Consider the following 12,043-nt stretch of genomic DNA (forward strand, 5'->3'; position numbering starts at 1 on the left):
GGCTGGGGAGTTAGCACCACACACTGGCTCAGGGGGGCACAGGTCTCTCCAGCCCCTGCCCCACCTGCCCCAGCTCATGCAGCTGACCTCCCCGCTCAGCCCGCCCTCCCTGTGCCCCCACTGGGCCCTTGAGCCCATTCACCCGCTACCCCTGCACAGCCCAGTGGGTTAGAGCTGAGGCTTGTTGAGAAGTTCTGAAGGACACAGACCCTGAATTAAAAACATTTCATCCTGGTCACTAGAGCCTTCTCGCTAAGGCAGGAAATCAGATCCCAACAGTTGAAACAGTTTGAAAACAGTTTTTTAAAATTTTTCTGGGCGGCCTTCTGTTAACAAGAACGGCCGTTAATCCACAGACTAATTCTCAGACTCCCGATGACAGTTCCAGCTGTGGGCGGGGCCAACGGCCACGCACGTCACATCCTGCAGCTCCTTATGTCACGCGCTGAGAACTCACCCATTTCATGGAGAAAGAGGCCCAGGGAGGCGTTAAGGGACCAAGTCATATAACCCTCAGGTGACAGGGGAGTGTGGAAGTGAAACAGGTCCCAAGAGCTCTGGCCTGGTCACTCTGCCATGTGGCGGCTTGTGTGCTTCAAGTTGGGGCCACTGTCTGCCCGGGGTGAGGAGATGGGGTGCTGCCATGTTTGTCTTCTGGAATTCTGCTGGTGAGCTCAGAAGTACTGTGGCTCTCGTCTGGGGTCGTCTGGTTCCTCTCCTTCTGCACCTCGTTAATCGCTGTGCTTCCTCGGGGCCTCTCTGTCCAGCCTCCTGCAGACGTGGTGCACAGGCAGCTCCTCCCCGCCCAGTTCCACCAGCTCCCAGAGAAGAGTGGCCATGGCTGCCCACTCCTGTGGCACCACTCAGGCTGCACACGTGGGAGGTCTGGGCGTTCCTCTGACATGTGGGATGTCCCCAGGATGTTCCCTGGGGGCCGCAGACACCGCATCTCAGTTCCCAGAGCTGCGCACAGCACTGCAGCGGGGGACGTCTGCCCACCGGAGCCGTTGGCTGACCTTGGTGGTGGGCAGTGGTGGGGCTGGCAGAGCAGACTCTTAGATCTACGTCAGGGGTCACGTGTGACCCTCTGCAGAAGCAGGGGGACTCACTGCACAGACTCGCCATCCAGAACGAGTGATGGAGGCGGGACCACGCCTGGTCCACCTGCAGCCATCGCAGTTCTGACCTCACACAGGAAGTGAGCAGCCTCGGAGCACGTGGCCGCCCCAGGTTCCTCCAGGGCCCTCTGTTAACATCCGTAAAATCAGAGGGTGCCTCCCTCCCTCCCTCCCTCCACACCAGCAGCTCGATGCTGTGTAAAAAAGCCTTGGCTTTAAGCATGAATGCCGACGACGAGGAAAACAGTTATTTACATTGTATTGGAGGCATTTTAACTAAAATGAAAGCTCTCAATTTCCTTTCTGCTGTCGTGTGGTGGGCAGACGCTCCTTGCTGCTTGTAAATGTGGGCTGGAGAGATGTTGCAGGGAGAGACGGGCACTCAGAAGCAGACCTGTGGACCGGAGGTTGTTGACGAGCATCCAGGGGTTTGCCAGACAGCGGCAAGAAGGCCAGCCGCCCCGGAGCATGAGGACTGGCGGGTTCAGGGTTAGATGCCCGTGGCGGGGGGCTCGGTTCCCGTGTGCTCACGGGGTGCTATGGAGGAGCAGAGCCCAGGCTCCTTGTATCAGTCAGTCACCGCTGCAAAGTGCTGCATGACAGCAACCCCAAAACTCGGTGGTTTGCAAAATAAGCTGCGTTGGGTTCAGCTGGGCTCGGTGGCCCAGGCTCCGGGCTGCAGCTGGGGATCAGTGTTTCCATGTGTCCCATCTCGTGCAGCCACCTGAGACCTGTCCTCACAGTGACGGCAGGAGCATGAAGGCCTCACAGGGCCTGGCTCAGAACCAGCACACTGCCACTTGTGCCCACGTCCCACTGGCCAGAGCAAGCCACATGGCCACGTCCGACATTGGCACCAGCCCCAAAGGGAGGCACCCAGTCCACATGGCCACACCTGCCTGCTCCATGGGGAGGCACACGTCCAAGGGACAGGGTGTCCATTCTATGCCAGGGCGGGAGGGAAGGCCTGGGGTCAGGAATCTGTCCCCTACCCCCTGGGCCCTGGCCCTGCCTTGCATCAGGGAGGCTGGGTGCTCTCTGAACTCATCGAACTCTGACCTCATCAGCACATGGAGGTCAGGGAGCTGTGTGAGGAAGGGCAATGGGGAGTAAGCGAGAGTCTTCGGAGACGTTGACTGTCTCCCCGTCCTGGAGGCTGGACGTCCGGGATCCAGGTGTCACAGGGCTGGTTCCCCCGGAGGCCTCTCTCCCTGGTGTGTAGACGCCGTCTCCTCCCTGTGTCCTCACGTGGCCATCCCTCTGTGGGTGTCCGTGTCCTGATCTCCTCTTATAAGGACCCCAGTCATGCTGCATTAGGGCCCACCCTAGTGACCTCATTTCACCTTAATCACCACTTTAAAGGCTCGGTCTCCAAATACAGTCCATTCTGAGGTGCTGGGGTGTGGCTTCAATGTATGAATTTGGGGGCACACTCCAGGCTGCAGGAGGCAGGCAATCAGTGACACAGCCGGGCCCCTTCTGCCCCCTCTGTGAGATCATCTCGTGACCTGGGCATGCCCAGACAGAGGGAGCCATGCTGAGCAGCAGCCTTGAAGCCAGGTGCCTTGGCAGAGCCGCAGCCCTATCCCGGGGGCCCCCGGCCTCACCCTCCTTTAGCAGAACGCCCCACCCTTGCAGCCCAGGCCAGCCCTGAGACCACGCTCTCACCCGGATCGAGAGTATTTCCCCTCCCATTCCCTTGAACGGACTATTTGTTCCTTCACAGGGAGCCCCGAGCAGGTAGAGATAAAGGTCAGTGCTGCCGCCAGGGTTGGAGGTGACAGGAGGAGGAGACAGGTCAATGGAGCAGGGCTGAGGGGCCCATCAGGGGAACCCCGGAACCGGGACAGGCTGGAGTCTCCACTAAGCAGGTGCTGTCGACCAGGGACCTAGTACAGGAGAGGCCAGGAGCCTGGGGACCAGAGACCCCACAACACCCATATGCACAGGGCAGCCACAGGGGCCACAGGGTCACGGGAACAGGGAGCTCCACACAGAGAGCGTTGAGTGGGGTCAAGGCTGCCCTGAGGTGCAGCAGGTGCAGGGGATGGGAGAAGGCTGCTGACCTCGAGGTCAGGCTGGAGGGGCTGAAAGCTCCAGGGGGTCAGGGATACTCACCCGCCCTCCGTGGCCCCACACCTGACCCGTGCAGACCACAGCTGAGGAGCAGCAGACATGCAGGGAGGGGTGGACATGGGGAAGGGTGGCTGCCTCCATCCCCTGAGCGCCAGCTGGGCCCAGCGAGGGCATCTTCCTGCACCAGAGTGCCTGCAGCCACTGAGCTGGTCCCTCCCTCCCTCCCTCCCCTTTGGGAAGCGGCCCCTCCCGGGATCAGCCTGCTGGCAGCCCACACAGCCTTGACCAGCTCTCTGGGCACTGCACTCCTGAGGCCCGGCCATGGCAAAGAGGCACGTACCCAAGAAGTGTCTTGGGGACTTTCCACGAGTCTCCATCAGCTGCACCTGACCGTAAAGGCTTTACCTTCGGGTGACCAGAGAGAATCCCAAACCCTAACCCAGGGTTCAAGATCCCCAGGGGGCTCTTACTGTGGTGAGTTGCCTCCAGCTGTAGCTCAGAGCCCCACGTCCCCATGCTGGGGCTTAGGGACAAGGGCAGGAGGACAAGGCTGTGTGGTTCATTCACAGAAGAGGCTGGGGACCCAAGGACTGTGGCTCTCAGGGACGGTGGCCAGGACTAAAGTTTTCCCGCGAGCCTGTGCCAGGAGTGGAGCCACACAACACGCATCAGATAACCAAGACACCAACCGCAGACGGCCTCGCACCCTCACACGTGACTCAGGAAATGGGCCAGGTCCAGTCCAAGTGACCCGTCATGGTGTCGAAGGGGTCCTGAAAAAACAAGGAAAAAAATCCCTCATTAAACACGAATTTCATGGGAAACTAACATTGTAAAAACGCAAGTCTACCAAACCTACCAGCTATTCACGTATGACGAACCCATGTCCAGGCTACCTACTGACAAAAGAGGCAAATTCGACAAAATATAGACTCCGTCCACGGAGCTCTATTAACTTCAATTATTGACACTCAGTGAAATTATTAGACATTTTTCTTCGGCTCACTTCCGAGGAAAGCTCTCTGCCTGCACTGTGGGGACATGTGACCCGGTTCTGGGGGCGAGGGAATGTTTGATGCACTTCTGATTCTGAAAAACAAATAATAATAGTAACAATAAAACGAAATTGAAAACATAAATAAATAGTCTCATTAGGAGGAGGCGCGTGCGGGCTGGGCCTCACCAGAGCCGCGGGTGTCATGAAACAAGTAAACACAAAGGCGGTCACACTGAGATGCATGAATATTAAGCCACAATTCACCGGGGTGTGAGCATCATTACATCCTGATGGGCCCGTCATCCATCCTGGGGGAGACTCCGCGCCGAGCACTCGCTGCTCGGGCGCTCCGGGTACCGCCTCTTCCCACATCGCGCTCAAGACGGAACCGAGGGAGGAGAGACGCATGGCCCGCGGCATTAGCAGCACCTGCGTTTAGTGCGTTTGCCTAATAAGTGTAATTTCAAGCGTAGCCCGCCCCGCCCTCCTCCTCCTCATTCGCTGTGCGGGTGCACGTCGCCGGCGCACTCCGCTCCGGTTAACCTCGGGAGCGAGGGAGGAGGGGCGTGCCCTGCGCTGTCTCCCGAGGAGACGGATTAATGCTCCAAAAATATCGGGCCAGCGCCGGGAGAGCCCGCTCGGAACCAACGCCTCCCTCCTCCCTCTTTCGTCCTGTCCCTGCACCGAGCGAGCGCCAGCCTGGGGCGCCAGGCTGCGGCTGCGGGGCCTTGCTCCCTGTGCTGTCCCGCCCGACGCAGCCCCTGGGGAGTCCGCGGGGTGCCGGGCGTGGGGTGGGGGCGGGGGGGGAAGCCTCACTTGTAAGACTATGACCTCTTTTTTTTCAGCCTGTTTTAAAATTTTTAAATTGTGTTTCAAAATATACGCGTTCGTCGTCTGTGGCAGGAGGCTGGAAAGGGGGCCCTGGAGGAGCCGCCATCCTCCGGCTTAGCCTCTCCCCATCGCAGACGGAAGTGTGCGGGTGGCGTGAAGGGAGGAACTGCCACTGGGACCCCGGCCAACCAGCTCCAAGGGCCAGCGGAGCATCCAGCAGAGCCACTGGGGACCACGGTGTACCCCAGCAAGGCACAGCCAGGGAGTGCACCCGGGACTGGCCCTGGGGGCCCACAGAGTAATGTGTGTCCGGGCACTAGTCCAAGCCCTCCACCTTGACACCTCTCCCACCCCCATCCTGAGTTCAGGGGGTGAGGGTGACCCCTAGGAAGTGGTGACTAGCAGCCAGCCCAGCCAGGAAGCATGGAGCTCTCTCTTGGTTGCCCCCAGTGCGAGCTGATGGGGAGGGCGTGACAGGGTGAGGGGCAGGGCTTGGCTGCTCACAAAGGTTTTTATTTCCACGATGACACCAGGCAGAAAGGCTGCCAGACACACTCCCAGCCCTTATGGCCCTGGAAGGGGCTTGGTCAAGTCTCTGCTGTGACAAGGGACTCACCTAGCTAGTAAGTGAGAGATGACCTCCAGGACACAGGGCAGTGGGCCTCCTAGGCCAGGGGCCAGGCCCAAGGAGGCTTCAGGCTCAGGGGTGCTCTCTCAGTCCCGGCCTGCTCCCTGGTCCCAGTGCACACTTCTCCCCTCTGCAGCCCTCTCCTCTTCCCTCTGTCTTTCTAATCTGACTTTGCCAGCATCTGAGGGCCTGTGGGGCCGTCCCACCCTCACAGCCCTCAGGCTTCTGTGTCCTCAGGTCTAATGGGAAGCATTGCCTGGTGGGCACCTCTGGATCCCAGTCCCAAATTATCAGGAGGGAGAACCCAGTTGGCCCCACGTGGGCAGACGGCACCTGGTCCCATGAGCCGAGCCCGGGCGTCCCAGAGCACCGACCAATACGACTCGGAGATTAGGGGCCTTAGACAGCAAGAAGCCCTAATGTGCACAGACAACCCCAGAGGTCTCCACTTCACTGGGACTGTAGAAGGGAAGATTACAACCCTCGCTGATACAGACACTAAAAACGCATTTAGCCGGCAAAATACCGTAACCAAAACTGAAAGTCAAATAACAAGCTGAAAAAAACATTTGCAATACCCGTGCCAGAGAATGCTCATGTCTTTACTAAAACAGGGGTCTTGCAGATCAATATGAAAAACCTGAACCCCTCAAAAGAGAAGTAGGCAAAGGACACGAATAAGTCACTCACACGCACACAAAATGCAAATGGCTACGAAATAGGTGGAAAAAACCGTCCAGCCTCCCAAGTGAGGGGAAAGGTCGGCACGAGTGAAGAGAGTTGTTGCCTGGATCAGAGCTGCCAACGGTCAAAACACCACCCAGCTCCGTGAGGGCGCACGAAGGCAGTTCCGAACATTCACAGACGGTGGAGGTGTGAACTGGAGCGCGTCGACGGCAGTAACGCTTTTCAGCACAATGCTGTGGAGGGCGGTCCAGGGCGTGGATCGGAAGGCTTATCAAATGTGGCACCTTTGCCCTAACGGCCCTGCATGGGGGAATTCACGCAGGAAAATGATCAGAGAAGCACACAAGGCGTGCAAGTACAGATGGACGGAATAAGCCACCCCCATTCATAGGAGTAAGGCATTTCTGTGTCTTACACAGTGTGAGGGTTCACTGTATGTGTCAACCTCACTGGGCCATGAGGGGCTCAGGCATTCAGTCAAACATTATCCTTGGTGCATCTGGGAGGGTGTGTCTGGATGAGATGGACGTCTGGATGGCGGTCTGAGTAGCAGATTGCTCTCCCCCGTGTGGGTGGGCCTCATCCAATCAGCTGAAGACCAGGATAGAACAAAAAGTTGACCTGCCTGCAAGTACGAGGAGACTCGTCCTGCCTCACTGCTTGAGCTGGGACGTTGGTCTTCTCCTGACTTCAGACTGGGACTACACCATCGGCTCTCCTGGGCCTCCAGGTCCTGACTGCAGACCTTGGGACCTCCCAGCCTCCATAATTGTGGGAGCCAATTGCTTATAATAAGCCTCTTTCTGTTTCTCTCTCTATATATATACCTCCTATTGGTTCTCTTTCTCTGAGGAGCCCCGGCTAATGCACACAATTACGGATGCCTGCACTTGTCATAGTCCCCTAAGTGATGCTGCAAAGAACATCTGATGACGAGGGAAGACGTGCATCCACACATTCGCAGGGAGTCTGCTATGTGCCAGGCCAGTCTCTGGCCCTGGATTCATCCAGAAACAGAACAAGGACCCCCACCTTGAGGGGCTGAGCTCCAGAGGAGGAGATAGAAAATGTGACAAATGAGGAACACCGATGGGGCGTGAGAAGATGACCCCTGCCGGGGAAACAAGAGAACAAGGCAGGGCCAGAGCACGGGGCCTGGGGAGAGGCCACCTTCTCCAGGAGCTCGGCCCTGTGGGCCTCACGAAGAATCTGGCTGTACGGGCTGAACTGTGTCCCCCAAATTCACGTGTTCAGTCCCCAGCTCCTCAGAATGTGGTCTCATCTGGAGCTGGGCCTTTCGAGAGGTGATTAAGGTGAAACGAGGTCACGGGGGTGGGCCCTGATCCAATATGACCAGTGTCCTTGTAACAAGAGGAGACGAGGACACAGACAAGCACAGAGGGACGACCATGTGAGGACACAGGGGAAAGACGGCGTCTACACACCAATGAGAGAGGCCTCAGGGGGAACCAGGCCTGCGACACCTGGATCTCGGACGTCCAGCCTCCAGGACCGGGAGACAGTAAATCCTGTGGTTTAAGCCGCCGTCTCTGGTGCTTCATTACAGCAGCCCTGGCAAACTGACACCCTAACAGTGGATGAAAACCTTGCCAGCCCCGGGGGAGTCAGCCAAGTGTACGTCTGAGGAAAGACCCTTCCAGGTGGAGGCAGCAGCAGTGTAGCGGCCTGTGGCGGGAGTGTGCCTGGCACAGGAGCCAGCGAGGAGGAGCCGCGGGGGCCAGAGCGGTGTGAGAAAGTCCGGCTGGTGGGAGACGAGGTCAGAGAGAAGGGGTGAGGGCCGCCTCTGCCTTTGCCTGAGGGAGATGGAAGGTGTGAGCAGAGGGGGGCGGGGTGGGGCTCACACCCTCAGACGGTCCTTGGGTGCTGCATTTACGCCAGGGTAGAGGTGAGAATGAAGACACCCGTACACCAACAAATTAGGGAACTTGGGTGAGATGGAAAAATTCCCAGAAAGACACACACTACCAAAACTGACTCGAGAAGAGGTAGAAAATCTGAATAGACTTGTGACAACTAAAAAGGTTGAACAAGTGATTTGAAAACCTCCCACAAGGACCAACCCTTGCCCAGATGGCTTCTCTGGTGAATTCCACCAAACACTAAGGAAGAATGAGTACCGATCCCCCACAAACTCTTCCCAGGAGAGGCAGGAACACCTCCCAGCTCGTGCTCTGAGGCCAGAGCCCCTGACGCCAAGTCAGACACAGACGTCAGAAGAAAAGAAAACCAAAGGCCAACACACCTCATGAACGTAGACACAAATCCTCAACAGAATATTAGCAGACTGAATCCAGCAACTATGAAAAGGATTAGATGCCATTAACTGGGTGGTGTCCAACCCAGGAATGCAAAGTCTGGTCAGTATTCGAAAATCAATTAAAGGAATACACCATATCAACAGGATAAAAAAAAACAACCACACGATCATCTCAATAGACCTGGAAAAGGCATTTGAGAAAACCCAACACCCTTTCATGACAAAAACATTCAACAAACTAGGAATGGAAGTGAACTTATTCCACCGGATAAAGAACATTTACAAAAAACCTACGGCTCACACCTACTTTATAAAACCTACGTTATGATGGAAGACTAGATGCTTCCCCCTGACATCAGGAGCAAGAAAAGGATGTCTGCTCCCCGATGCTATCCAACATCGCGCTGGGGGTTCTGCACAGGGGAAGAAGGCAAGAAAAGGAAATAAAGGCGTCCAGATTGGAAAGGAAGAAGTGAAACTCTCTCTATTGCCAGATGACATGAGCTTAAATATAGAAAATCCTAAAGAAACTACTAAAAAAAACCATTAGAACTAATAAACAAGGTTAGCAAATTTGCAGGGTACGATGCAAAAATCATTTGTATTTCTCTACGCCAGCAAGAATAGTCTGAAAATGAAATTAAGAAATCATAACAGCACCAAGAAGAATAAAACACTGAGGAAGAAATTTAAGACAGGAGGTGCAAAATTTGCACTCTGAAAGCTACAACACATTTTTGAAAGAAATTGCAGACCTGAAGAAGTGCAAAGACGTCCCACGTTCAGGAGTTGGAAGGCTCGATACTCTCGCACAGAAAAACCTCTTCTTCTGTTTTTCCGCACTTATTATTCTCAATAAAGCTGTTACAAAAAATTTTAACTGAAAGGAGGAGGTACAACCGTCCCATTCAGCAGAAGCTGGAAGAAAACTCCTGGCAGGAGTCGTGGGCTAGGTGTTCACAGTGGTTTTCTCCAGGTGGCGGCACCAATGCTGATTTTTATTTGCCTATATTTTTCAAAATTCCTTTGATAAGCATACATTCCTTTGGTAAGTAAGAGTCACATAAGCATGGTTTTCTCAAGAGTCTTCCAGACACGTTGGTCCCACCCCTCCCTCTGAAGCTCAGCCTCCCCCTCCTCCTCCCTCCTGCCCTCCTGGGTCCTCTCTCTGCACGGCCCCTTCTGTCCCCTCCGCAGGCCCCCCTACTGTGCCCTCCCTGTGTCCCCTGGCCTGTCTTCTTCTTACTCCCTTCTTGGGGGGACTCGCTCACACCCAGGTGTCACTTACCTCCTCGTGGGTGACTCGATGACGCGCAGGGCTACAAGAGCAGGCAGTGCCTGGCCTCTGAGGTGTGGGGAGAGGGCTGCCCTGTGACCAGAGGGCAAGCTGGGCACTCAGCCTCTCCAGGCCTCATGTCCTCACCCACCATGGGAGTGACGGCAGGAATGGGGAGGCATCGAGCGAGGTGACGCAAGCGGAGCACCTGGGCTGACCTCTACCAGGCACTCCATCCATGTTGGCCATTCTGAGTATCTGAGGCCTGGGCTTGTCCTTCTGGGGCTTCCTGGCCATCCCTACCTGGCGCCCCAGCACCAACTACATCCATGCCAAGTAGGGATTCACAGTTCCCTTCCCACGATGGTCCCCAGCTCCCCTCACCGGCTCTTCAAACAGCCACCAGGAAAGGATGCTCCAGGTGCTTGGACCCATCCCTTCCCTCCCTCCCCTCCCCCTCCCCACTCCCCCTCCCCACTCCCCCTCCCCTCACCATAACTAATACTAACTAAGGATGGGCACCACTTCTCCCTTACCCCTCATTCTGTGGATGGAGCCCAGGCTCCTCCCGCAGGTGCCTTCCCGGCCTCAGGACGCCTGGGTCCCTCCGCGGGCTCCGCCCAGCGCGCCTCCCGCGCGGTGGTTCACCATTTACCACACTGCACTTTTCCCCGTCTTCTTTTCTTTTTGTGTCACAAATCATCTCCCCGCAGAGAGTTTTTAGCCGTTCTTTTTGAGGGGCAGCGCCTAGCAGGGGCGGCTGCAGCCCCCGCGCCCTCCCTCCCGCCAGGCAGAGGCCAGCAGCCTGAATTTGACGTCCTCCCAGGGCCCCGAGCGCGTGACGTCTGGGGCTGAGGGGGATCCAGAGGGTCTTGTGGGCAGCACTGACAGCACTGACCCGCGGGGAGCCCGGCGGGAAGGGGGATGTGGCTGTAGGGCCGCCTGGGGGGTGGTGATTGGTGGGTCCTGGGGGTAGGATGTGGCATCTAGAGCCCGCGGGTGGGGCGGGGGGCGGGGATTCATCAGGGTCACTGGGGGTCGGATGGTGGGGTACTGGGGGCGGTGGGGGAGGGGTGAAATTACAATACATGGATTTGGCATCTTCCCGCGAGGGCCTGGAGAGCTGGTTAGGGCTGGAGAAAGATTTGGGATCCAAATTCCCTGACTCAGTGGAGAGCCGTGGGCGAGCAGGATGGAAGGATGTTGGTGTGAGTGCTCACCCAGCTATGTCCACAGGACTGGGCAGTTGCCTGGCTGCCACCAGGAGAGTGGAGCAGAAGACAGGATGTTGCCCAATGCCCACTCTCGGGGTCAGGAGAAAGAGGGCAACTTAGGGGCCCTGTCGGCTGGGAAGAGGAGCTCTGGAAGCCTGCCCTGCCTCCCCTGGGCCCCACAGCCCATCTGTGCCCCCCAGGCTAAGGGTGGCTCCGCATGGTTCCTGGGGGCAGGGTCTGTGCACCATGGGACCAGCAACCTGATCAGCTTTTCCCGGGCTTCCAGCAAGAGCCTGTGCTGCTCCAAACCCCAGATCCACGAGGATGCCCCCTGCTAGAACAGGGCCCGTGCCACCTGGCGTGGGGTCTCTGAAGTCCTGGGCCTGCTCTCAACCCCTCAACAGAGGATGCAGCCTGGAGAAGCCCAGAGGGAGAAGGGGAGGCTCCGAAGTTTGAATAAGGGGAGAAGAACAAGGGAAGAAAACCCCCGGCTGGGCCCCTGGGAGATATCAGTGGGGGCGGTGGGAGGCTGCGGGGCAGGGAGCTGTGAGGCGGGTGCAGGCAAGGGGCGGCACTGGGAGGCCCTGGCCTCCTTCCTGGTGGAGCTCAAGGATGCAAGGCTCTACCCAGCTCGGGTGAGCAGGTATCACCCTCCCAACGTGACAGGTGCTGCTTTCTGTCAGCCTGGCTGGGGGGGACTGCATGGCTGGAACACAAGAGACCCCCGCCTGCACATGGACCAGCCCCTGATGGACAGCAGAGGGGGTGCATTAGACTGTGGCAGAGGCCTGTCATGTCCAGAGCTCTCCACTCCATTCTGGTGCGGGACTCATGGGTCAAGGTGGCCGTTCTCCAGGAGAAGTGAAGGTGGGCTGGGGTGAGGGGCACAGCAGCAGGAAGAGAAAGGGAGGACAGTGGAGGAGCCTGGCGGGGGGACG

The 12,043-nt window shown here is 57.3% G+C and overlaps 1 long non-coding RNA gene across 1 annotated transcript; it reads right to left on the bottom strand.

The window, feature by feature from the left end:
• Positions 1 to 285: 285 nt before the first annotated feature.
• LOC139074418 (uncharacterized) lies at positions 286 to 4,692 on the bottom strand. The gene is made up of 3 exons (XR_011524017.1): positions 4,378 to 4,692; positions 4,054 to 4,283; positions 286 to 3,967 (listed from the first exon to the last, which is right to left on the bottom strand). It is a non-coding gene; the product is annotated as an uncharacterized lncRNA (long non-coding RNA).
• Positions 4,693 to 12,043: the final 7,351 nt, after the last annotated feature.

The sequence above is a fragment of the Equus przewalskii genome, chromosome 11 (genome assembly GCF_037783145.1).
Source record: "Equus przewalskii isolate Varuska chromosome 11, EquPr2, whole genome shotgun sequence".
NCBI classification, from domain to species: domain Eukaryota; kingdom Metazoa; phylum Chordata; class Mammalia; order Perissodactyla; family Equidae; genus Equus; species Equus przewalskii.